Source organism: Lissotriton helveticus, chromosome 5_1 (genome assembly GCF_964261635.1).
Source record: "Lissotriton helveticus chromosome 5_1, aLisHel1.1, whole genome shotgun sequence".
Taxonomy (NCBI): Eukaryota; Metazoa; Chordata; class Amphibia; order Caudata; family Salamandridae; genus Lissotriton; species Lissotriton helveticus.
Window position 1 is genome coordinate 1,558,185,729 of NC_136065.1, and position 27,086 is coordinate 1,558,212,814.

Below are 27,086 nucleotides of genomic sequence, written 5' to 3' on the forward strand. Positions count from 1 at the left end.
CCGTACCCGTTCTTCCCCTTTTGCTCTCTCTTGGTCATATATCGATATTATAGGACCTATGGTAACAGGTACCTGTAGTGCATCTGGTAAGGTGTAGGATGTGGCTCTCTCCGTTTCCGGCGCTCTTTGCACCACAAACCTACCGACCACCTGTTGCACCTGACTAGGCTGGGACAGCTCTTTCTTTGGCTCAGGATCCCACTCTGTACTGGGAAGCGGTCTATGCTCTCCTGCATTGCCCCCCTTTTCTCCTTCGGTATGCTCGACCTCTCCCCCTGCTCTATTATACGGGGGTGGCCTGTCTGTCAATAATCTGTTTATCAGGCTGTCCTCTGTTTCGCTCTCATCATCTTCTTCTAGGGGGCTTTTATTTACGGGCACCTCTAACACTGGGTACAGTTTATTTACTTCCAGGTTATGCACTCTCCATCTTTTAGCATCTGCATCCCACCTGGCATCCTGCACTGCCCTTACCGAGCGTTTCACCCTTTCTTGTCGTCTGTTCATATTCTTTTCATGCGCTGCCCTAATCCATGCTTCAAGGGCTTCAAACTGAGTCGGTCTAGGCAAGGGTCTTATTGAGGTCATGACTGATTTTAATCGATGTAACACCTCTAATCTGAACGTCCCGTACTTCGGGAACGTCAGTTCCTCATTTCCTTCCGTAATCTTACTCCACTCTGATATCCAGAGGATCGTATGCAACCCAACATTCACTGCCATGTAACGAGCTGGCGTACCCTCCGGCGGGGCTTCTTCCCCTTCATACGATCCCCGCTTCTCTTTTTTAAACACCGCTTTCAACCATTTAAAACACTTCATAATTATGCGTACAATATCCAGCCTCGCTACTCTGTTTACTTCCTGATGACAATCCACCAATCCTGTCGCGGCTTTGCTGACTTGGCCTATCGCAGCGCGGTCTTTCTCCGGTCGGCCAATCACGTCGCGACCCTGTCTGACGTCTTTGCTAGCTGGCCTATCACAGCGCGGTCTTTCTTCGGTCGGCCAATCACGTCGCGACACTTTCTGACGTCACTTTTCTCCGCTTCGCAGCAGCACCCCTCCTTTCTCAACTCGTCTCCCGGTTATGCATGCGTCCCATTCATACACCGAAAAATGACTACTTCCGACCAAGCGGTCACTTCTCTCGACTGTACGTCCACAGTCTATATGTAATTGTCAACACAACTGACGAAATGTCTATCGTCTCTCTGATAGGTTGCTTACACACACAGTAACTTCCGACCAGCGTCCGTTACTCACGCACTCACTCTTACGTTCCCCCTATCTCGGTCTTTCGGGTGATCAATGGTACCTCATGACCCCCTTTACACTAGTTGACAATTACTCTGGGTGTCCGATACACCCGAACCACTTAAGCTCTCCTTGAACTTAAGATTTCCACCGGTTGCGCGCGCTCACAACCTGTTCCACAGTCACTCTACAGACATTCAACTCCGCCAGACATTACAACATAGATACAATACAAAACACCGCAATCTAACACGCATAACCCTTTATACTCACTCTCGACCGATACTGCTGCTGTTTCTGTCTCACGTCATCCGGATCTTCTTCGGCGGGCTGTTCTTCCGATCATCGATTTCTATGGGCCTTGGGGTAAGCTAACCTGGCCTAGGTTACCGTCCTCAAGAAGGCAACCATCCTCTATAGCTACCAACTGGAAGGGCGAGATTTTGATCGATACCTTAGCACTATTGATCTAAACCTCGATCTGGTCGACTGAACCTTTGTTGCCTGTCTTTAAGGTACAAAGTACATCCATTTCCAAGTTAGTTCACCCAATAAAGGACTCTACTCCCAAAGATCACAGACAACTTCTAACTTTCAAAAGTTTATTGTAAGGAAATGATAAGCTGCAAATACAGGCATCTCAGAATGAGATTCACGAGATACACAGGTCCAATTACATACATGTGCTCTCGGAAAGCCCTCAGACGAGCAACAGAAATCACTAACACAAGTTCTAAGAATAATAAAGCTATCAGCATAGACGCATATCGCTCCTTCATTTAAGTTGGAGGAAAACGCACAGGTTAGGCTGTCCCTACCCTGCTCTAGATGGTATCCCTACTTAACCAAGTCCCCAACCTAACAAAGGTGTCAGCAGTGAATGACCCCCAAGGGAAGTCACTCACTCTAAGTCTCTTGATGAAAACCTATAGTTCTCCAGTCATGACCCCTCTCTGCCTACCCATCCGCTCTCTAAAGGGTCCTCAGGTATCTGCTCTAACTCCACCCAGGGGTGCTGTCCCTAATACAAAACAGTCAACAACATTTGAGACGCCCCTCTCGAGACGCCCCTCACGTGGTGTAGCTTCTGGGTTTTTCCATGATGCTTTGTATTGGGCCTCGTACGTTAGAGTTGACCTTGCTTCTCAGACTCTTCTCCGGCCCGCTGATACCCCTTAAACATTCCAGAACCCTCCTCCATGTCTGGGCCGTCTACTGAACAGACCTCTATTCATTCATTTATAATTGGATCCCCCCTTTCCTGTTGCAGACAGATATCTGCAGCCAAGAACCCAACTCTCATAGACTTAGAAAAAGAAAGGCTTGCAACATCTCTCAGCCCAGACATGTACGTATAAATCAATGTTAAAACATTTCAGGCCTACAATATTTCTCATAATGATTATAGCATTCAACTTCTTCATTAATTAAAGCATGTTAATACTCTTATTCTATTATTCAGTAAACATTTTTATAAATCCTGGCCCATTAATGCAATGACCAAAACATTAATACTATCTGTGTCGTGAAAAGAACCACCTTCCCTTTCCCTCTAGCTCTGGCCCTGAGGCCTACCACATTCTGCGTTTAACCACAGACCATCTTACATTTTAACAGCTACACAACATAGATTCAAAATAATCACATCTAATAAAATCATATAGTGTCACACATTTCTGTATTAGTTCCACTTCTACTTAAATCTCTATATTAGCTATACATTTAGAATATAATTGCAGATACTATTAGCACTCATGGCATTTCTCCTCATGATTTGTGCTTACTACAGGTAAGTGTGATGCACTCATACATTTAAGTCAGTTTGCGCTCTCTCAGTGCATTGGTGCTCCTTAACCATGTTCAGGGGCTTTTATAGCACTATGGTGTGTTTTTAATTTAAAAGAATGTTAACTGCCACATATTTATCATTTGGAGAGCTTTGTAACCTGGTAGTCGGTAATCATTGTCCTCTTAACCTCCACTGAAAACTTCGTATTCGTGAATAACGTTGATTGAGTGAGCAGCATAGAGCTATCCATCCAGACTACGTATCCTCTGCGTGTGTTTGGAGAGGTGCTTGTGCCAGTATGCAAACTTGTATTAATCCTCTAACTTCGTGTATGTGTAACTGACGCCTCCTAGTGTGATTTAATGCCTGTTCTGTATGGTTAGTTATCTAGCATTTGTGTAAGGCACAACTGCCAATAGTGTTGGCTTGTGTCACTCTAAATGTCCAGAACGATCACAGGCTGAGCAGAATGTGTAATTGGAGAGTGTGTGATTGTAGGATGTCCTTTAGGGGAAGAGATACGTGAGGTCCTGATGGGGAATCTGGTCTTGTTGCTGCTGGTGCATGTGCCCGTGTATGAGGGGCGTGTGAGAGGGGATAAAGCGAGCTTCATCCGGAATATATTCAACATACCGGATGAGCATACTTTATATGTATTTTTTTGCCTGAATGTACTTCACTGGAAGAAATATGCATTGGACTCAGTTTACACAGCTTTATTATGTAATTTTATTTTGGCTATAAATAAAACAGACTTATTTTCACTACTCCTGATGGTTTTGATGTTTCTTTCGCCAATTTTGAATCCACGCTTATCGTCCAGATCCGCTTCTCCCACTATGTATTTTGCATGTAAGTTTAACATGTAGTGTGAACAAATGCAGTCTTGTTTAACACTTTTGACAAATTGGAACCGGCCTGTTTCACCATGTTCTGTTTCCTGTGGCTTCTTATCCAATTTACAGGTCATGCGCGATAATTATCGCATTTTCTAGGATGCCCATTTCCTAAGGACGCTACACAACTTGGAATACTCAACACTCATTTGTTGATTTACTTTAAGTATTGCTTGGCTTTTTCAATTATCCAGAGGGGTCAGCGATGGTGACTCTTTTTCCTTGCCTTTAACTAACCCAGCGTATACATCGGGAGATTGTTTCCATTTAAGGAGCGAATTTGAATTATCTTGATGGAATATAAAAACCAGTGAAATTGTACCATAGTTTGTACCGATTGACAGGTCCCATTTCTTTGGTGTTGGAATGTACATCGATCTCTTTCAATCTTGCGATCCATTGTGTTGTTATCCAAATCTGCTGGCATAGGTTGGTAAGCACCGTGGCTAAATCGTCTTGTGCAGCTTCTAATATTTCTGTTCCAGTGGCATAAATTCCAGGATCTTTCTAATTTGACGGCAACTTGACTGCCGATTTTAATTGTTCTTCCATTAAGAAAGGTACTTTTGTGAAGCAAATGTTTTGTAGGGTATCTCAGCTGTGGATATCTCATCTGTAGAGATCTTCAGTGTATTCTTTTCACCTCCATTTCATCTTCGTAGCACCAGAGATCTGTCTTTCAGCATATCAATTTGTGGCTGGAAATTATTTTTGATTTTACAAATCTTTCCACAAACAATCCTTCAATTCCTGCAGAGATCCTGCCATCTTCAATGTTCTTGCATGTGTTTTAATACTGCTATTTGCCCCCCTCCTAGCTGCTCTCAACAAAGTGCGGTTAATTTCTTTCTTAAGAGTCTTATTGTGTGATCTTGGCTTTTCTCCTTTTCCATTAGATTTCACTTAGTGTGTTCTATTATGATAAGGAGGGGCTGGTGTGGGGGACATGTTGTATTGTGTATTAAAAGCTTTTATAGGGGAATCAACAATGTGTTTGTATCGTGTGTTCCTATTGACTGTAGCAAGTAAAATACTCAGAGCTCCCAAGTCCTGTCTCTTCATCCAAATATATTACTCAGTTCAGTAATCTTTTTTTGGTTTAACCCCTTTACTACTGCCGTCGGCCGTTGGACGTTGTGAGCACTACCTCCGTAGTGTTGCGCACGTCCAACGGCCGACGCGGCCCCACCCGTTTCTTAGAACATTCAGCACTGGCGCTGAACGTTCGACGCATGAAACAGGTTAAAAAGATACAAACCATAAAAGATACAGTAAACAAATCAAAAACTGAACACGTACCTCCTAATGAATTCCTTGCTCTAACTGCTATCCTCAAGAAAACAGACAGTAGAATCACAAATCTTATCATCAAGTTGAAGGTCTTGGTGCAGGTCTAACTTGGAAAACATGTAACATCTTAAGTAAAGGACAAATAAAAGTGTTTCGCAAAGTGCTGTACATGGGGTAAAACAAATTAAAGTGCAAAGTGTCTTGTCGGGAAACCTTATTGCACAAGTAGGGACCAGTATCAGAATCTTATATACAACCATTTGGTATTGATAATAAATTATGAAAAAGATGCAACCTAAAACTTGTAAATAGATATATTCGATAAATAGACATTACATAACAAAGAAATGTCTCAGTTGACATGGTCGTTTTTACCATAATACAATTTCTAACCGATGGTTGCACCTTGGCCCCTGCTTCCCTATCAATCTATTTCCACAGGTACAAGGCATTTCTAGTCCAAGCGACATCAACCTTGGTGGCCTTACTTAGAAGATTAAATAACTTGGGTCGACCTAATGCCCTAAAATGAAGCTTTCAAAATTTCAGCCAAGGTATCAACAAAGCATGGTCCCGGCCGAAACCATCCCACAGAATAAGTTGATTCAGCTTTGTTTCAGGTTTGCATATTGAGCCATAGCAAAAGTGTTCGCAGCTGTAACATGTCAGTTATGTAGCTCATCATCTACCACTTCTGAGGCAACACTGTGTGGCAAGGATAACCTTCTCATAAACGTATTAATGTATTATCCTCTATCTGGAGTGATTGTGCAACAACACATTGCATTTTGCTTTATAAATTCTAATCATGGCATCTGTAGATGTGTGGCCTACCCGCCTGGCAAAGTCAAATACAAAATGAATTGCTCCCCCAATTGTTAATCTTTTTTGTTTCAGTACTAAAACTGGGTCAGCGAGGCACCAAGTGCCTAAGTAGGAGAAAGACTCCACTTTGGTGATGTGACAACCATTTACAAATAAAGTTCTGGATTTGGTGCTCTTCCGGACAATTACCATAACATGCAACTTTTTAACTTTGAAATTTAGCTCCAAATTATCAATAAACTCGACAAATGAGTGTAAGTCACTGTAAACCTAAGGTAGCTCTACTTTCTTTGATAAGATGCCAGTGTTTACGAATAATACTAACGATGTTGGTATGGAAAGTGCTAGAAAAATGATCCAATCTTCAGTATCTGAGCGTGTTCAAGGTGCTAGTAGTTGCTCTGTTCGAATACCATGCACTTTTTCTAGATTGTTTTAGTATTCTAGGTGGATACCCCCTCTGAGCTAGTCTTGGAAATAGTAATTCAGATTCACTGAAATAATCTGCCTTTCTGGTACAATTCTTATATAACCTTGAAAATTGACCATGGGTAAGGTTGTCTCGAGACCTGTCGGATGGTGGCTGGAGTTCATGAGTAAAGAATTTCTTTCAGCTGGTTTCCTAAACAACGTGTTGTATAATGTACATGCAGAAGAATAGAGTGAAAAGTCCGTGATAAAGGAGGAAGGAGATGATGTGTGAGATATCGGTAAATGGGACGAAAAAGTTGTCTAACAAAGTGAGAGATTGCAGAGAATAGTGATGTGAAGCAGAGGTGACTCAGAGACTTTGAAAACCACTACCCCTTCCACAGATCTTAATAATGTGTATTTTACTATCTCCTATTTTCAGAAGTTAAACTTTTTCCAGCTACAATTTTTCAGAACAGTAGCATTGGTGTTACTCATTTATCTAATAGTGCTAACAAGCATTGGCAAAGCTGAGCTTTCTGGTTTGTTTTAAGCATATGTATGTCGCTGTGTAACATTCCTGGATGCAAAACCAGAAGGGCCACAGAGACCCCCACATACTGGTCAGGTAGAATTCTATCGGAGTCGCAGGATTCCAAATCACATGTTTCCAGTCACACTCTTAATCACATGGGCTATGTCTGTTGTAAAGGATTCCTAGCTATGCTTCTTTGGCAGGCTTCCTTTCGGAGGCCCCCATACCTTAATCATCCTACTTGATGCACTGAAAACGGCCTGCATCTCCATTGCTATTCCAGCAGCAGGGGCGGCTCTAGGCTCATGGCGGCCCTGGGCAGAGTGCGTGGGTAGGGGGCCCCCGGAGGAACGCAGGCGTGGAGGCCAGTGAAGAGGGGGTCAAGGTGTTTGGAAGTGGAACAGAGCTGGAGGCTGCCAAATCCCTGCCAGGGGCCGCCACGCAAATATGTATCCATCCTCAGAGGATTATTATATTAAGGATGTATATTGGAGTGGCGGCCCCTGGGTTTTGGTGGCCCTGTGCAGGTGCACAGCTTGCACATGCCTAAGGCTGCCCCTGCCAGCAGCGACCATCTCGTCTTTCACACATCTGTGTACCTTTTACCAGAACCAAGGTGGCAGAGGTGGCTTTCCTCAGGAATGTTCATGCAAGGAGTGTGCATGCCAGGTGTAGTTGGTCGTCACATACACATTCTACTGGTATTAAGCACAAGATGTCTCATTGGCAGGTCATACACAGTTTGGCCAAGAGTTCTCCAAAACCCTGTTTGCTTAAACCATTGATTTCCTGATGCTGTCAGTCACAGCTCCTGCAGGTAAGCGCGCTGGGGCGGGGTACAGGTGGGGGACGTTGACAGACGATGGAATAGGAAAAATGAAATATATAAATCCAATTTCGTCGACTTCCTCACCGCCTGCCCCTCTGTGCTTACCTGCAGTAGCTGCGTCTAGTAGAACCTTAGCACCACTAATAGGAATTAGTCAGATTACAAAAGGCTAAATGTATGGCAGAAGTTGCAAGAAGATTCACTTATGGTTTTGATCCTCACTGGTAAATGTAATATCTGGCTTGATGCTTACTGGTACAGTGAATGGGCTACCTTGTCTACACCAGCTGTTAAAAGTGTATTAATGTCTCTCATTGGATTATGCCAATTCCCTCTTCCTCTGCTTACCTTCTAGGATTCTGAACAGGTGGTAAATAGTTGAATTTACAAAATACAAATACAAAATGATGTGATCAGACTGATTTTAAAACCATCTAGACTAGCGTCTGCTCCCATTATTAAAATTATTGCTCTGTCTTCCTGTTTCGCAGATAACTCAGTTGACTACCCTTTGCATGATACACAAAGCTCTTCATGGTTCGGCCCCTGATTTTATTTCCAGCTGTCTGAAGAGATATATTCCTAGCTGATTCTTACGCCCCCCGCTGGCCAACCTGCTGGTTGTCCCTAAGATTCTACAGTCCAGATGTGGTGGACGCAGCTTCTGTCTCTAACCTGAAGTCATGGAAGAAGCTGTCACCTACATGTAGAGTTGTCTGATCTGTTAACTTTTAGATGTGCACTTAAGGTTTGCCTTTTAATACTAATTTCTTTGTTGTTGCTGTTGCCCAGCATGCGTGCTTTACAATTTAATTGGCATAATAAGGTCTGTGCTCTGCCATTAAGTGCTTCTGTTGCTTTGGTTGCAAGGCACAATGCACAGAGGTGGCGCAGTGCAGCCAGGAGTGTGAGGCCTTGGTACCCTGATAATGACCGTCTTTTAATATCTCACTGGATGAATAAGTGGAAGAGTAAGTGCTAAATATATTTTGCTTGCCTCAGTGTCTGTGGCATCATTGCTGCTCCACTGCCAGCGCAGAGTGATCTAAGGTCAATGTAGTGATTCATGTTTCATGATGATTGTTGCTTCCCCGGTCTTGGAACAGGAACAGCTACATTCCAAAATACAAGAAGAAAAGCAGTGTTCCCATCATATCCCTTTTCTTTTGAAGACTAGTGCCAGTGGCATGATGCAGAATGACCCCCACCACCCCCGAAGAATGTGTTAAGGGGCCCTTTTGTATCCTATCCCTTATCTCACAAATAGTTATTTGTTTTGGGCTGAATGGGGGTCCCCTAAAGGTCTGCCCCCCCCCCCTTTCCTCCCCAAGGGGCCGCAGAGAACTGCATTACACTTCTGACTAGTGTGGGTAGAAGTGATGGTCTGAGCTGTACAATGCATGAGAGGAGGGAGGATGCTGGCTGAGCTGTGCAAAACCCTCTACAGGTGATGATGGAAGAGGCTTAGGAGCACTGAGGCTTTTGCATTCAGCGTCTGGGTCCTGTGACAGACGCCGGCCTTTGCTAGGATCCGGTGTGTAGAAAGGAGCATCCTACTTCTTGAAAAAGGGTCGGATGGGCTTTGTTTTTTATCGCCATCTTGCTTTGGGCACTAGTTTAAATCGGCGGGCGCCATCTTGGAGCGTTCTTACGCTCGTTCCTCTTCCGGGGAGTGCCTATTTAAGGCGGACCCTCCGATGCCTGCATCCTTATACAGGTACTACTGCTGACAGCGCGCTGCTGCTGGCGCTTTGAAAATTTTTAATTTCCCATTTTTGTATTTTAGTTTATTTTATTTACATTCTCCCTGGTTTTAATCAGACCGCGCCGGCCTCCATTTCCCCCCTCCACTTACTGCATTTAAAGGAAGCTGCACCACCGTTTTGGTGGGTCCTGGGTCCGTGGGAGGTTTGGGGCTTCGTTTTTTAGCGCCATCTTGCTTTGGGCACTAGTTTAAATCGGCGGGCGCCATCTTGGAGCGTTCTTACGCTCGTTCCTCTTCCGGGGAGTGCCTATTTAAAGTCGTCCCCTCCCGCGCAGCGGGACGCGCAGTGGTGACGCCTGCGCTGTGCCAGAGTCCTGCCCGTCTGCGCCCGTCCGCGCTGAGAACGGGCTGCAGGACGGGCTGGCCTCTGCCAGAAAGCCTCCAGGTATGTTCGAACAGGACGACCGTTTACATTATACCACCTCGGCACTACATGCTTTGCGTCCTTCCATTTCTATTAACTGCACTTTATGTATTTTGCCCACTCATTATTTTACATGTACTGGATGTGGTTTTTCTTCTGGTAAAATGCAGCTTTCCAAGACGCAATTAAATATAAAACATCACCGGGGAAAGAGGAAGCCTTCTAAGGGTTGCATTTCACCACCAGCCTTAGTTCCCCTCCATTGTTGGAGCCTCAATTGTAGATCGCTTCCTAAGAATAAATTCAACATCTATGATTTCATTTGTGATGAATCTCCTGATGCATTGTTCCTGACCGAGACATGGCTACATGCCAGCTCGGGTCCGGATATTGCTACAGCTATTCCTCCCAACTACGTTGTACTGCATCAGGATAGACCTTCCGGCAAAGCAGGTGGCGGAATCACAATTATTTTTAAGTCCATCTATCAATGTAAACTGGAACATGTACATCTTCCAGGTAGTGAGGCAGCATTATTTAAACTAAGGGTTAACCCCCGACTGACACTTTCCGGTCTGCTAATTTATCGGCCGCCCGGGAATGCAGCTTCATGGATTCCCTCACTTGTTGACTGCCTATCAGCAACATTATTGAAATCAAATAACTTTACTATCCTCGGTGACCTAAACATCCACTTAGAAGAGGCAAATAACCCCCAGAACAAAACTTTTTTATCTGATCTTGAGGTGTTTAATCTCAATCTTTGTAACTCAGGGGCTACCCACATCGCAGGCCATTTATTGGACCCCATTATTTCTACCCTTTCGTTTGATTGCACTTCATTGGCGCGTCCACTACATTGGTCTGATCACTATGCGGTACATTTTATGTTACCTCCCGGTTCTTTCTCGGCCCATGCTCATGTGGAGGAAATCAAATCGTCCTACCGCTGGGATAGGCTTGATATGGCTGCTTTCAACCTGCGTCTGACGGAGTCGATTCCGGCTTCTATCAGTACAGATCAGGATCTAAACATTCCCATTTCCCGCTGGCTGACAGACGCTGTGACTGATCTTGCTCCCCGTGCGAGTAGCAAGCATAGATCCCTACGTCCTCCTGCACCTTGGTTCTCCGACGAGCTGAAAATCCAACGTGCTAAATGCAAAGCCTTGGAGAGGAAGTGGAGGATTTCATATTCTGCCGTTTGCAAAGTGACCTATAAAGATGAGTTAAAAATCTATCATGCAAATTGCAAACGTGCTAAGGCCACCTATATCGCCACTACTATTACGCAAACGCAAAATTGTCCTCGGACCCTTTTGGCCACGGTAAAGAAACTTACTGGAGCAGATACTATTCCTTCCTTGCCGGCTCTGAATGGTACACAGTGCAATGCCATTGCGGATTTTTTCGTATCTAAGGTTGAGGGAATCCACCAATCTCTGGCCTCTTTTCCACAGCCAATTGAGTCACCTCAACCTGATTCTTCCCGCAGTGCCTTTTTCTCTCCCACTGTATTTATTGACAACTGGTTACCATTTGATGACGCCTCCTTCCTGTCCTGTCTGCATAGTATCAGGTCTGGCTCCCCCCGGGACCCAGTTCCTATGAAGATACTAAAACAACTAGATCTTGAACCACGGAGATTCCTAATGAGGCTATTAAACATCTCTCTTATTGAATCTCAAGTGGCACAGGACTGGAAACACGCCATGGTGGTTCCTTTGCTCAAAAAATCTGGTGCCGACATCACAAACCTTGCCAACTTTAGGCCTATATCCCTGCTGCCAGCATGCTCAAAAACATTGGAACGTCATGTTAACACTCAGCTCAATGAGTTTGTTGAAAACGTGGGATATCTCCATCCATCCCAATCAGGCTTCCGCGCTAATTATTCAACCGAATCCGCACTCCTTGGGGTGACCGAGCGACTCCGACACGGTATCGATCGCGGTGAGACCTTCGCGCTTATTCTTCTTGACTTAAGCGCGGCGTTCAATACCGTGTCTCATTCCATCCTTCTGGAGTCCCTCCGCTCCCTTGGTGTTACTGGATCTGCGCTTGCCTGGGTGGCCTCATTTCTGAATGAGCGCACCTTTCAGGTTTTCTCAAACAAGGCTGAATCTGCGATCTACTCTTCAACCTACGGCGTCCCCAAGGGTCTATATTAAGCCCATTGTTGTTTAATATTTACATCCGACCTCTTGCTTCCATCGTAGAGGATGCCGGTCTGTCCATATACTCATATGCTGACGACACGCAGATAGTGTTTTCTCTTTCTAGCAGCAGGGTTCAGGAAGCTTCCGTCCTTAAAGTTGGCCTATCTCGCGTCGCAGCTTGGATGCAAGACCATCTGCTAAAGCTAAACGGCGAGAAAACGGAGGTTATTATATTAGGCAAGCACAAAGATCTATGGGGCTCTAGACATTGTCCATGTGATATGGGTCCTCTGCCTACCCCCGTGCCTGTCGCTCGTAAACTCGGAATCTTGCTTGACGACAAACTTTCGATGAGGCAGCAGGTGACTAAGGTCGCTGCAGTCTGTTTTAACACCTTACGATGGCTGCAGAAGATCTTATGGATGCTGCCCGAATCCACCCGAAGAACAGTCGTACAGGCTCTCGTGATGTCACGGATCGACTATGGCAATGTGCTTTATCTTGGAGCGGATAAATCAACAATCCATAAACTACAAGTGGTACAGAATTCAGCTGCTCGCCTCTTGTGTAATGTTCCACGGAGAACGTCCGCAATGCAAGCCTTACGTGATCTACACTGGTTGAGAATCTCTGAACGTGTGACCTTCGAAACACTGTGTTTTCTGTTTAAGATCCGTCAGGGTTCTGCCCCCACATACCTGCACAATCTTGTTCAGCCTTATTTACCTGGCCGTTCCTTAAGGTCTTCAAATAATGGCGATTTCCTGATCCCCAGAATTCGACTGGCTAAAATGGGAGGCCGTTCATTTGCATATCTTGGACCAAAGATGTGGAATGCCCTCCCATTGGCATTAAAAACAGAAACTAATCTTCTGGCCTTCCGAAAAAAGTTGAAGACTTTTTTGTTTTAACTTTTTCTTCCTTTGTGATTCTTTTTAGTGCTACCTGATTTCTCTCTCCAGTCTGTCCCTGGCGCCGGGAAACCCATTGCGGGTAGCTGTGCGCAATATAAATTCAATAAAATAAAATAAATAAATAAAAATAAAATGGGCAAGGTACAGTTGTGGAGTGCTCCACAAGTGCACAGTATGATAGCGCCACCAGGCCAGACACAGTGGGCTCTGCATAGCCTGGCTCCGTGCTCAGACCTCTACTGAAAAGGCACTGCATGTTTGTGTTGCTGGACAGACCGAAGCCATGTAGGGACAAGCTCTGTGTACTGTCAGGCGAACAAGAAAGACAATAAACTTCCCCTGGGCAAATTCAGAAAAACTGTAGTGCTGATTGTGCAAATAAAAAAACATTAAACAACAAACATACTAAACTATATAGTTATACAATTATAATCACATGTACACAATTTTGTGTATGTGTGTATGTATGTATATGTGTGTGTGTGTGTGTGTGTGTGTGTGTGTGTGTGTGTGTGTGTATATATATATATATATATATATATATATATATATATATATATAATATATCGGAAAGCACAAACATAGAGAATCTATTGATCTATATGAAAAAATGCATAATAAAAACACATTTTTGGCACTTTCGCTCCATTCATGTAAGATCTCTAAAACTAGATGTGACAAGAAATGAGACTTGTATTACTTGTCGACATGTTTCGGTGGATGAACTATAATGGAAACAACCATCTTCAGGACACTTAAAATATGTATTGTTACCTTGATAAACAAAATTTGGGATAATGAAATTAAATTGAGTTGTAAATATAATCACAATGTCTTCTATGGGACAAACCTAATTCTTACATAGGTATATCCACCTGGAAAGTGCTATTATGTATATGCACATGCAGGTATACGCTTCAGAAACTTGTTCGTACTAGGTTTCTGCCCACTTGTAAACCACCATATTCTTTAGAATCCTTCCATAGGACTAACTCTGGAACACCAAAGCCCCAAAAAGCTCGTCAGATCACTCAAATGTGGGTTGCATAGTTTAAATTAAAGTTATCATTACCTCCTCGATAAGGGCACATACGATGCTGCGTTACCATTTCATGCTAGAAGAATCAGTCGATACACATTACTTTATTTTGCTTATGTGTAGGTGGAAATTGAAAGCTCTGCATGGCCCAGCTCTGTGTGCAGGCTTGTCAGAAGTTAGTTTGAGCGCCTGGGGCCAAAAATTAAAGCAGTGCTCCGTGGATGCTTCTTCTGTTTTGGCCAGGTGTGCTAAGCAGCATTTTTCAAATTATTAAAACAATATCCTGCTGGAAAAGAGAAACATTTGTGTCTGGTTTCCTCTAATGGCGTTACACAAAGTCGCCTCATTATTATTGAAGACGACAGGCTTGCTTGCTGAACAACAGCGGAGCCCTGGAAAGCGTTGGGGGTGGGACATAATTTCTCCTTTGTCCCCATGTTGTGATGGCCCAGTCTCTGGGTGCTGCTGCAGGGTGAACACTACAGACAAGAACTCAGTTTGTCCTGGTGGGCTGGCACTACACGTCTTGCACGGCTAGGGTATGTGTTGGACAAAGAATACGAACTGAAAGCGCATTGACTTTGGGACTGATTAAGAAATCATGGGCCTGCAGTTCAACGCGATAGAGGGCCTCGGGAACGCAGGAGAGGTGTTCTGCAGCAGTCTTACTGCTGGAATGTAGGGTAAGGGAAGTATTTGCTGACATTAAATCCCTCTTCTGAGAAGAAAATGCCTCTGTAAAAAACAGGATACTACTTAACCCAGTGAAGGAAGGAGAATGTTTCTAGTGGTTAAGCAGACGTCCTTTCTACATCAGTCTCCCTCACTTGACCAAGTTGTTTGATACTTTGCCAATAAATCGCTGCACCTCATATCGCTCTTCAGCAAAACTGCATGTAATAAACAAAATAACTGGCAAAACCAATAGGTCTGGGTTTATTGTGACAACCATACAAATAGCGGCACACTGAAATGTTTACATGCAATAGCACAATAAGGTAAGACCTATTGGCTTTAGGGCAAATGATGGTAAGAGTACTGTTGGTGGTATTGGTGGTGAAAGTGGCATTGGTAATGCTACTAATATTAGTGTTATTGGTAGTGGGGGTAGTAGAGGTATTGATATTTATGATGGGGATATTGGTGGTGTTTGATGGTGTTATTGGTGACATTGGTCTTATTGTTAGTAATACCAATTCAGGTGCTGTTGGAAGTGTGATCTCTGGTACATCTAACTGCTTTTTGTATCGCATTGATGTCCTGAACTCAAGATGGCCATCCAATATGTTAGCCAAAAGCCAATGAGAGAGTATGTTCTGCACATACTTGCACAAACACTTAAACACCTGCTTAATTGAAAACTGTAACCAATGTATTGTAGGTCATACAAATTGAATGTGACCAAAAATGTGTTGGTTGAGTGTATTTATATAGATGTAACATAGTCCCTCATGCATAACAAGAGAAGCGTTCCACAGGAGGCACAATCATATTACAGCAACCATCAGCTTGACAATATGAGAGAAATAATGCTCTGGGAAAATCCAATATTTTATTGACCATGTCTTTTAAAAAAATAAAAAATCTTTTTATTAAACAACACAACATTTCCATTCACAGTTTTGATTAAATAGTCCGCAATACATATTCAAGATGACAATAGTCACCATTTAATAGTTTGTCTGTCACTATGGTAACACACATTCTAAGGTATTGCAGGATCTTCCAAAGGGAGAACTACACGGGGTTCACATATATTACCACAGTAATTATTGCATTTGCGCCATATGTCAATCCATTTTTGGGGGCACTCTCTAGAAACATACACAAACTTCTCACGCAGCATCTTTCCAGCCTTTAACCGTGGGCGGAGCCCCGGCCCCCATACCTGTGCCAGGTTTCTTTTTACGACCATTAGCCTTATTGTTGCCCAAATGCGTTCTTTCCTACCTAAATCTGTAGGCTCCCAGACATTCAACAGACATCTCTTGATATCAATCCCAACCGTGAGTCCAAGGACCTCCCCCAGACAGAAGTGCAGCCCCCTGCAATACCCTTGGATATGTTCACACTCCCACAGGATATGGATGAATGTGCCCTCCTGTCCACACTGTCTCCTGCGCATGCCATCGCCCACTTTACCCATACGGACAAGCGGAGTCCCCGTAACGTAAATTCTATGTAGGATCTTCAGTTGGACCAGACGTAACGTGGATGAAATTGACACTTGTCTTGGAGAGGCCACTGCCTCTTGCCACTCTTCATCGTCAAGTTCCAACCCATCATTCCCCCAGCGGTCACAAAGCACCAGGAGGGGGTCTAGTGTGTTGTTTACCAATTTCTTGTATTATTATTATTATTATTGGACATTTATTAAGCGCCTGGTTACGCCAGTGGCGTGTCCCCGCGCTATGACAAGTGGAGTGACTGTCCCCCCTCCTCCCAAACCAAGCTATCTACTGAAAAGATACGTTTTAAGTTTTTTTCTAAACTGGATTTCGGAGGGCTCAAGCCGAAGCTCCAGTGGAAGACTATTCCAGCACTTGGGAGCAAGGTATCTAAAGGATCTGCCTCCCATACGAGCTTTAGATATTCTTGGAACTTTTAACAGCCCGGTCTGCGAGGACCTAAGACTGCGTGTAGGCTCGTAATAGGCTACTAGGCTCTGAAGCGGAGGAGGTGCCTTGCCGTGCAAAATACGATGGCAGGTGGCAAGGGCCTTAAACTTCACTCTCCTCTCGATAGGGAGCCAATGGAGCGCTTGCAAGGCTGGTTTGGCAGATGACCTCCTGGGGAGTCTGAGGACCAACCGCGCTGCCGCATTTTGAAGAACCTGCATGCGGCCGATGACCTTTCCTGTGGCCCCCAAATAGAGCAGGTTCCCATAATCGAGTCGGGAGGTGACCAAGGCATGCACCAGCGTCTGACGAGCAGAAATGGGAAGCAGGTCTAAGACTTTCCTAAGGGCTCTCAGAACACTGAAGCATACCCCCGCCACCCGACTGACATGTGGGCCAAAGGTGAGGTCCTTATCGAGCCACACGCCCAGGTTCCTGGCCTCACAGCAGGGAGCGGGGACTTCCCCCAGACAAGGTGGCCACCACGCCGACGACCACGCCGACGGTGCACCCCCCACCACGAGCACCTCGGTCTTGCTCCCGTTCAACTTTAAACAGTTGGCAGACATCCAGGCAGCAAGGTCTTTCATACAGTTCCTGAAGATGTCAGCCGCAAGACCGGGCGCGCGCGATAGGGAGATGACCAGCTGCGTGTCGTCGGCGTAGGACACCAGGCGGAGGCCATGCCCCTCCACAATGGCAGCCAGGGGGGAGACGTAGATATTGAATAGAGTTGGGCTCAGGGACGAACCCTGAGGTACGCCCTGGCCCAGCTCAATCTCCCTGGAATAGCACTCACCCAATCTGACCTGAAAGTACCTCTCAGAGAGGAAGGACTTAATCCAACCAAGCGCAGCTCCTGTCACCCCACCTCCATTCAGACACTGTAGCAAGGTGGAATGTGCTACAGTGTCGAATGCTGCGCTTAAGTCTAGAAGGATCAGTGCCATCGTCTGGCCCTCGTCTACTCCCTGTCTGAGTGCTTCTACCGCCACGAGGAGAGCAGACTCCGTCGAGTGGCGGGGACGGAAGCCAAATTGCGAGTCGTGGAGTAATGAAGCCGTGTCCACGAACTGCGTGAGCTGTATGTTGGCTATTTTTTCCGCCACCTTCGCCATGTAGGGAAGCAGGGAAATAGGACGGAGGTTGTCCAGCTTTTCAAAACTAACGCTGGCCTTTTTTTGCAGGGGAAGTACCACCGCCTGTTTCCAAGCCTTCGGGACCACCTGAGACTCAAAGGAGATGTCCAGCAGCTGACGCACATAGGGCTCTAGCACTGGCAAGCTGTCCTTGAGCCGACTGGGGGTGGTCGGATCTCTGGGGGAACCGGATTTGATGGATCCACAAATGCGGAGAAGCTCCGCAGTGGGAGGAGTAACAAACATGGTTAGCCAATGTTCCCCTTCCCTTCTTAGGAGTTCCAAGGGGGCAAGGCCACTGTCGGCCCTCTGGGGGAAGGAGTTGTATATGTTGGAGACCTTGGTTGCAAAGTACTCCGCAATACGATTACAGCCCTCCATGGTGCAAAGTTTCTTCGGTACTACGGCGGATTTGCCTATTGCAATGGATTTGTAAATAGAGAAGAGCTCCTTGGTGGACTGCTTAGCTTCCTCAATTTTATTGCAATAGTACGTTGATTTGGCCTTCCTAATCAACATGTGATAGGCACGTCTGCAATTAGTGTAAACAGTTTTGGCCTGCATGGAGTAAGCAGTCCTCCATTGCCTTTCAGCACGTTTACATGCAGCTTTTGAGGTTCGCAAATCCTCATTGTACCAGGGCGCCGACCGTTGTATTCGGCCGCCTGATTTCGCCACACCCAGAGGTGCCACCTGATTCAGGGCTTCCAGGATCCGCTGGTCCAGGTTGGAATTGATTTCATCAGCCCCGTCACCCCCAGGATGACCTTTCTCGGTGAGTGCCAGGTTGAATTTGGCCTGGGAGAAAGCTGACCATCTGCGCCTCGGATGTTTATCAGCGGGAGGTATGTCAAAGACACAGCCTTTGGGCTTATTGGCCATGTCTGAAGAAAATGCATTGAAGGTGCTGTGTTGACGGTCTAGTTGTTGCCGACTAGCGCCGGAACCGGAAGGCCAGAACAGGAACCGGAAGGCGGCCATCTTGTGTGGCGCCGGCCGGCTCAGGGAGAGTCACGTAGTTCGGGCGCTCCGGGTGAAAAAAATAACGAGTTAAACCCTAGCCTGGCTCCGAGTATCATTGGTGGAATAAGGTTCTCACAATGGCGACGAGGCGGGACCAGAGCCAGAAATGAGCAGTTAAAAAAAAAATGGACTAAACCGAACCAACACACCAGCACGGACCATTTGGCGCCAATCCCGGAGCGCGGCAGAGGGCGTGTGATGGTGCAGCGGCCCAACCAAAAGACAGTACCTGCAACGCTCCACGACATAGGAGCATCACTACGCCACACTGTCTACGAGAATAGGGACACTACCCGCCCAAGAGGCGGCTGGCAGCAGAAAGCGCGGGAAGAGAGCTCACAACGCGCGGAGCAGGGACAACGCGATAAGTCCATCACCATAAGTGGTGAGGAGAGGAAAGCACAGCCCAGCACCTAACCACCCCTCCAGCCACGGCACGCTGGCGGATCAGCAGGAGCGGGGTGAGGGGCCTAGCAAAGCGGACAGGGGTAGACCACGAGCGTACCCAGCAGCAGAAGGGGCTACAGGAGGCGCAGACAGCAGAGAGGAAAGCGAGGAGGGCGGAGACACCCGACCAGCACCAGGCAGCCCGCCCAACCACGCTGTTCCCGCCCAAGCAGGCCCGAGAGGCAACGGCAGGATGGCGACACCGTCCGCTTCCCTCACCCACATGGTGCCCTTCCTTCCAAAAAGAGGGGAACCCACGATGCCCTGGGAAGATTGGAAGCGATACTTCCTAAACTATTTAGAGGCATTAGAAGAGGAAAGTGAAGTCGCTTACACGAGCCCGAGGAGGAAGAAGATACTATTACACAATCTGGGCCTAGAGGGGCTGAGAGTGTTTGACACCATCGTCAAAGGTCCAAGGGATGCGGCTGATACGGATGTATTCAGACATGCCATAGAGGACCTAGATGCGCACTACAGGCCAATGGTGTGTGTGGCTATAGACAGACACAATTTCTTCCTGAGAAAGCAAGAAAGCAGAGAGACGGTCGATGAGTACGTGGCGGCGCTGCAGAAGTTAGCACTGACGTGTAAATTCGGTACCCTCCACGACGAGCTGGTGAGGGATGAAATCATAATGCACACGTCGAGTACGCACATTCAGGAGAAACTCTGGGTTAACGGCGACGCTCCTCTGAAGGAGGTATGGGCCTTGGTGAAGAAGGCAGAGATGTCCAAACGATGTGCGCAGGCAGCCAGGAAGGACACTGGAGGCACGCAAACGGTCTGTAGAGTCATGGTGCACAACAGAGGAGACAAACCCAGGAACCGGGGACCACCCAGGGGCCAAGATACCAGAAGAGGCCAACAGACAGGGAGAGCAACCCCGAAGACAGGAAGGGGAGGAAGACCAAGCTGCTACAGATGTGGAAGCGCATCGCACTTGAGCAACGACAAAGTATGTCCTGCGTTTAGGGCGAAGTGTGCGTTCTGCGGTGTATTTGGTCATTATGAGAAGGTGTGCCGTCGGAATCCCAAGGGAACCACCGTCAAATACATAGACCAAGGAGGCCTAGAAGAAGAAGAAACACAGGCGGAGGAGGAAGACCTTGAGGAAGTCCTCTACATCGATGCCCAAGTCCTGGACTTGGGATGTAAGGAGTCAGACAAACCAAGGCTCAACATGCACATTGGAGGAGTGCTGATCGACATAATAGCAGACTCAGGAGCCCCCATCACGATTGTTCAAAGACAGGTGTGGGAAGAGAAGTTCATGTCAAAAGTAAAGGAAGAACTGCGACCCATGGATGTGAGACCAGTCACTTACACCGGACAGAGAATACCCATGCTGGGATATTGCCCATTGCTATTCGAATTCAAGGGACGTCAAGCCAACTGCAAACTGTATGTAGCTGAAAAGGGACCATCAGTGCTCAGCTGGAAGGATCAAGGCGTGCTGGGGATCCAGCTGAATCCAGGAGGCATAGAAAAAGTGTTGCTGATGAAAATGGAGGAAGGACACGAGGATGAGGCCTGGCGCAGAGAATATCCGGAGGTGTTCAGCGGTCAGCTAGGAGAATTGGCTAAGTTCAAGCACATGATACGGCTGAAAGAAGGAGCAAAACCCGTCATCCACAAGGTCCGAAACATTCCTTTCCGTTGCAGAGAGGCGGTACAAGAAGAACTCGACAGATTGGAGAAAAGTGGGGTGATACAGGCCATAGAAAGTGCGGAATGGCTGTCGCCCTTAGTGGTAGCTCAAAAGCCCAACGGGAAGGTGAGGCTGTGTGTAGACCTCAGGGAACTTAACAAAAACATCCTAATAGACACATTTCCACTCCCACGCATAAATGAGATGCTTGCCAAGACCAAAGGGGTTAAGTGGTTCTCGACGGTGGACCGGTCATCGGCCTACCATCAGGTAAAACTCCATCCCTCTAGCAGCCATCTTACGTCCTTCATAACACCTTTTGGGTGTTAAAAATTCGTGAGAATGCCGTTTGGATTGGCATCGGCGGCTGCCGTATTTCAAAAGCTGATGTACAGACTCTTTCAAAAGGTGGAAGGAGTTCAATTTTTCCAAGATGATACCCTCGTAATGGGAAAATCCAAACAGGAACACAATGAGAAACTGCGCACTGTGCTACGCACCTTACAAGAAAACGGACTCACCGCAGAGTGGACAAAGTGCAAATTTGGTGTGACGTCGGTTACCTACCTGGGTCATGAAGTGAGCGAGAAAGGAATAGAGCCAAAGAGAGCCAACATGGAGGTGATCAAGGACGCACAGGCCTCAGGGAAGAAAGAAGACGTCAGGTCATTCCTGGGCATGGCCGAATTCTATAGTAAATTCATCCCCAACTTTGCCACCAAGACTCACTGCCTACGCCAATTGCTGAAGGAGAGAAACGGATTCAAGTGGAACAAGGAAGAGCAGGAGGAATTTGAGGCCTTAAAGCAGGAGATGGGAGGAGCCATACCGCTCAAAGGATTCGACCCGGCTTCGGAATCCATACTTACCACCGATGCCAGCGACCGGGGCCTGGGGGCAGTATTAATGCAAAGGTCAGACAATGGAGAACTATCAACAGTCAGCTTCGCATTCAGATCCCTGGCACCGAATGAGGAGAAGTTCAGTGTCATTGAAAAGGAGATGCTAGCGGTGGTATGGGCGATGGAACGCTTCAGACAATACCTGTGGGGAGCCAAGTTCCTGGTCCGCACAGACCATAAACCCCTGATAAAGGTCCTGACATCTAATGGTCACGCGCATGCCACTCCGAGAATAGCAAAAATGACACTAAGACTGTTAGACTTCGTGTACGAGGTGGAGTACATACCGGGGCCTCAGAACAAAGTAGCGGACTTCCTGAGTAGGGCGGAAGCCAAGGAAGGGGTGCACGAACAGGAGACACCTAGGTGGGAAGGCTATATGGTAGCGACCGTGCAGGACATGTAGCAAGTGATCAGTGCGCAGGAATGGGCAGAGGCCTACAGACGAGACGAGGACTTGGAAGTGATAAAAGGGTACGTCATCCACGGGTGGCCGGAGAAGAGGCACCTGAAAGAGACCTTGAGAAGGTACTGGGAAGTGAGAGACGAGTTGTCACTTGGGGAGGACCCCCTGTTCCTGCTCAGTGGTGACAAAGACATCCCCCCCCCCAGGGACTCCTAGAACACTTGATGGCGTTGTTACACGAAGGACACCAGGGGATCAGGAAGACTAAAGCCCTAGCTAGACAGGCGTACTGGTGGCCAGCAATTGATGCTCAAGTGGAAAGGTATGTGAGACAATGTGACTCCTGCTCCAAAGCAGACAAATCTCAGACTATGCTGAGACCACAGTTAGGGAAGTTCCCCGTGCCTGGAGGACCGTGGGAGATGGTATCCATTGACATCATAGGACCCATCCTGAACATTGAAGGAATACAGTAGTACGCTATAGTATTAATTGACAGGTACTCCAAGAGGCCGGAGGTTGAAGTAAAGGACACAGTGGACACCGAGGCGGTGATAACGTTCTTGAATGCCATATTCATCAAGGAAGGAATCCCCAAGATCATAACATGTGACAATGGGCCAAAGTTCGTCTCAGCCAAATGGGAGGCCTTCATGTCCAGGAATGGGATAGAGGTCAAGCACACTCCCATATACCACCCAGCTGGGAATGGACTGGTGGAACGCTTCAATCCAAGCAGCCATAAATGATGGGCAAGATTGGGAGAAGGAGTTGCCCAAGATGCTATGGGCCTACCGTATCACGCCAGGCAGCACCGGCTACAGCCCCTTCAAGGTACTGAGGGGTAGAGAGCCGTTCACAAAGGACAACATCGCATGGAGGCAGATGGTAGTGCACAGCAAATGGTCACCGGCAATAGTAAGGAGGAATCTGGAGAAAGCACAAGAGACGTACAAAGAACATTTCAATAAAAGAGGCAATGTGCAAGGAGTGTCACTGGAGAAGGGTGACTGGGTGAGAGTGAAGGTGGCGACCATGAGAAGGAAGGGAGAGAGCAAGTTCACACCGCCCCTGCAGGTTTTAGAGCCATATGCCAGATCGGCATTACTCAGCGATGGCAAGGTATGGTCGCAGGACAGAATGGCGAAATGCAGCAAAATCCTGAAGTGGGGAGCGGAAACAGACGGAGGCGTGGAAAGGGATGAAGAGATGGCGAGTGAGGAATGTCGAGGAAGGAGACAAGAGCAGGTAGAAGGAGTGGTACAGCAAGTGAAGGAGATAGAAAATGAACATGACGGGAGCAACAGAGAGAGAGAGAAAGGAGGTGGTACATGCAGGAAAGGAATTGAGGAAGAGAGGCATGATGGGAAAAGGGAAGGAACTGAGACACGAGGCATGTTCGCCGTCCCTGACGCGCAAGGAGGCGAGAAGGACGAAGGAGTAGTGAGGACGAGAGCAGGAAGAATCGTGAGGACTCCCAAGAGGTTCAAGGACTTTAATATGGACATTAAGTAAGAGTGTTTATCCATGTTACATTTTATCAGTTGCATAAAGGGGGGAGATATGTGGTGACGGTCTATTTGTTGCCGACTAGCGCCGAAACCGGAAGGCCAGAACAGGAACCGGAAGGCGGCCATCTTGTGTGGCGCCGGCCGGCTCAGGGAGAGTCACGTAGTCCCGGCGCTCCGGGTGAAATAAATAACGAGTTAAACCCTAGCCTGGCTCCGAGTATCATTGGTGGAATAAGGTTCTCACAGGTGCTTATGCAAACAAGTCCGTGGCTTAATTGGGGCTGATCATACTATCTGTATTGTACGCAATAGGTCTTAAGCCAGCAGCACTGTCAACCCAGACTGAACAAGATGCACCAATATTAAAAATTCTTTAAAACAAGTTTCTGCGGTCTCCTCTGAATTATCAACGTATTTTGTACAAATACGTTTTCAACATTTAAGAATTGACTGGAATTTTAGTGCCAATGCCATGCACAGTGCTCTCTCTTAGCGGCGTCTGACATCGCCTACCTTGGCTGCTGTTAGGGTCTGACCGCCTACAGGGCAATCGGGCATTTCCGATGGGCTGGTCTGAATGGTCCATGTTTGGGCAGATTTTTTTGTGCTATTTGTGGGCCTGTTTTGTGGACTGCTGGGCCTGTTTTTACTTTTAATGTACTTAATATTAAAACAATTATTGTCTGTAACAAGCTCAAATCCACGCAGTCTTCCATACCTTGCAAAATAATTAAACCACACGTCTTTATAAGTTCAAAATGGCACCAATTTGCAAAGATGGGCAACTTTGTTTGCTATTTAATTCACAAATGAGGGCCACTTTTATTTTGGTTCTCTGGACTATATTCTGTCCCAGTCTAACTCTGGCTGCTGTTGCTGGTACAGTCTTGCGTTGCTTCATTCTTTTTTACGTGTTCGGTAGTTTAAGATAGCCTAATGCTTCTGAATCGCTTTTTTCCCTGTTCTGGTCTGCTGATCATACAGCAAATGTTTGTCCTGTTTTGCTCATGGGCGTCTAGGGCATATTTTGAAATATTGACATTACATGGTAAACCAAGTAAGTGTTGTTGCAAACTCATAAATTAGAACAACACCCACTGTCTGCAGTAGAAAAGGTATGCACCCCTTCTGCCTGCATAATGAGCCTGTGGTGATGGGTGGATGATGGGAAACGTACACTTTCCATTGTCATGATATGTAAACGTATGCATGAGTCTGAACTGTCTTGCCTTCACTGCTCTGCTGCTCTCTTCTCTTGTGCTCTTTTGTACTCCTCTTTCCCTCCCTCCACTGTACACTGATTTCCCCTCCCGCCAATGGGGTGCACCTCTTCCGGTTCTTGATCTAAGGCAGTGGGTCTTAACCTGTTTGACTCCTGTAGACCCCCGATGAATCATTACCGGAGTCTGCTAACCCCAGCCTCAACAAATTAAAAAAAAATGTGTATGGTCCAAACACGACTCAAAAATACAGAAACGAGTGTACATCAAACAAATACACAAATTATGAAATATGTATTCAATTCCTGAATAAAAACGTGAACAAATCGAAATTTTAATAGGACATTTAAAGCTTTTAAAAATGTGGTTTTATTTCTAAAAGACAAAGCGATCAAGTAGACTCTAGCATATCGGTTTGTCTTTTTTGCTCCAAATGCGTGTTTTTTTTGTGTCCATGCATACCAGTGCTATTTCGATTGATGCCACCAATTCATACTAGATACAATTTGCCGCACTTGTGCCTCTCCCACAAATCAAGATCAGAATATTAACTTAAAGTTTAACATTCAATGTAAATTTCAGAGCATTTTAAGTTTGCATTTTTGTATATATACTAAATAAATGTTCTAATATTAAATTTTCGAAACCGTTGTGAACCTCCTGTGTAGGTGTAGCAGACCCCAGGTTAAGAACCGCTGATCTAAGGGTAACTCGAGATGTGTGTTTAGAGAACTGCTCCTCCCGAAATGAAGATCTTCACTTAAAATGAGATGTGAGGAATCAACAAACCTCCTGAATTTAAATTCTTTTGTGAAAGGGTCGCCAGGGAGGCTGGCCAGTGTGGTCAGATTTCTCCAGACTGAAAGTGGCCTCACTGCTGTGTTTTGTATATGGTGAAGTTTAGCAAATCTCTCCGTGGGGAGCCCTCGGTAAACCTGATGTCGAAAAAGCACAACTTTACATACATTTTTCAATCGCGACGACTCTCTGTAGAAAAGATGAGAACAGACCCTTTTTATCCTACTAAGATGTAGGTCGCATACTTTGGAAGTACCATCTACCTGCTGTGATACAGAAGGCTTAGCATCGGACTAAGTAGCTAGAGTTCTTGCCATCTGTGAGGCCGCAGATGGGATCTCCAAGACTCTGGGTTAGATCACAACCATAAAATGTTTTTGTTCACCCGATAACAGAGGAACTGAAATGCCTAAGAGATACGTATAGAAGTATTGGGAATTTGATCTTACAGATGTAGCAGCACCAGAGTACCATCTGCGTACAAGTAGTGCTCAAGTTTAACACGTGCAGCCAATGAGTTGAATGACCAAGATACAAGTTAAAAAGCAAGAGTGAAACTGTAGTCAGTGAGACTTTGACCGGCCAGTCCCTCGCTCATAGGACAGAACGACTAGGCCAGGCCTAGCACATGCCAGCTACTGCTCAGCTTTTGCATGCAGTATTAGTATAGCACAAACCTAGCCGAAAGGCATCAGAACACGATACAGGGATAAGGGCAAGGATACAGTCAATGAGTGATTGGAGGAGGAGCTGGGATCTGAGAGTGGAGATGCTTTGCCATGATGTAGTGTTCTTTAAAGAGGTGTGTCTTCAGCTCTTTCCTAAATTCAAACAGGGTTGATGCAGTCCTGATGGATGCAGAGATGTCATTCCAGACCATGGGTCCATTGTTTGTTTACTTTTAAACTTCTTTGTCTTCAGTCCAATGGTGTCCTAATTGTGAGTGCTCAGAGAGCCACAAGAGGTGACGAGCTTTTAAGCCTTACTTGTGATTAACTCTGCATATGTCTGTATCTACCGTTGAGGGCTTCCTCCAGTTCTCTATCGTTGCGGACTGATTCTGCATGCTTCTTGAAAATGCGTAATCAAGAGAAAGAGAGAGGACCAGTTAGCTAGTCCTTATCCCCGGGGTTATATGATTTAATCAAAAGGAGACTAGCTCATGAATTATATTAATTACAGTAAGTAAAAAGACCCAAGTATGTTTCGCCATGGGGTGGGAACACCTGGTGAGTGTGTTCATAAAGCCCTCACCCACCAACCTAGTTGGTGGCATGCTTCATCATCAGGCCCACCCA

At 46.2% G+C, this 27,086-nt stretch overlaps 1 protein-coding gene across 3 annotated transcripts in view; it reads left to right on the top strand.

The window, feature by feature from the left end:
* PLEKHA6 (pleckstrin homology domain containing A6) overlaps positions 1-27,086 on the top strand; it is a 687,077-nt gene that overhangs the window by 34,021 nt on the left and 625,970 nt on the right. The gene's annotated exons all lie outside the window — the stretch shown is intronic.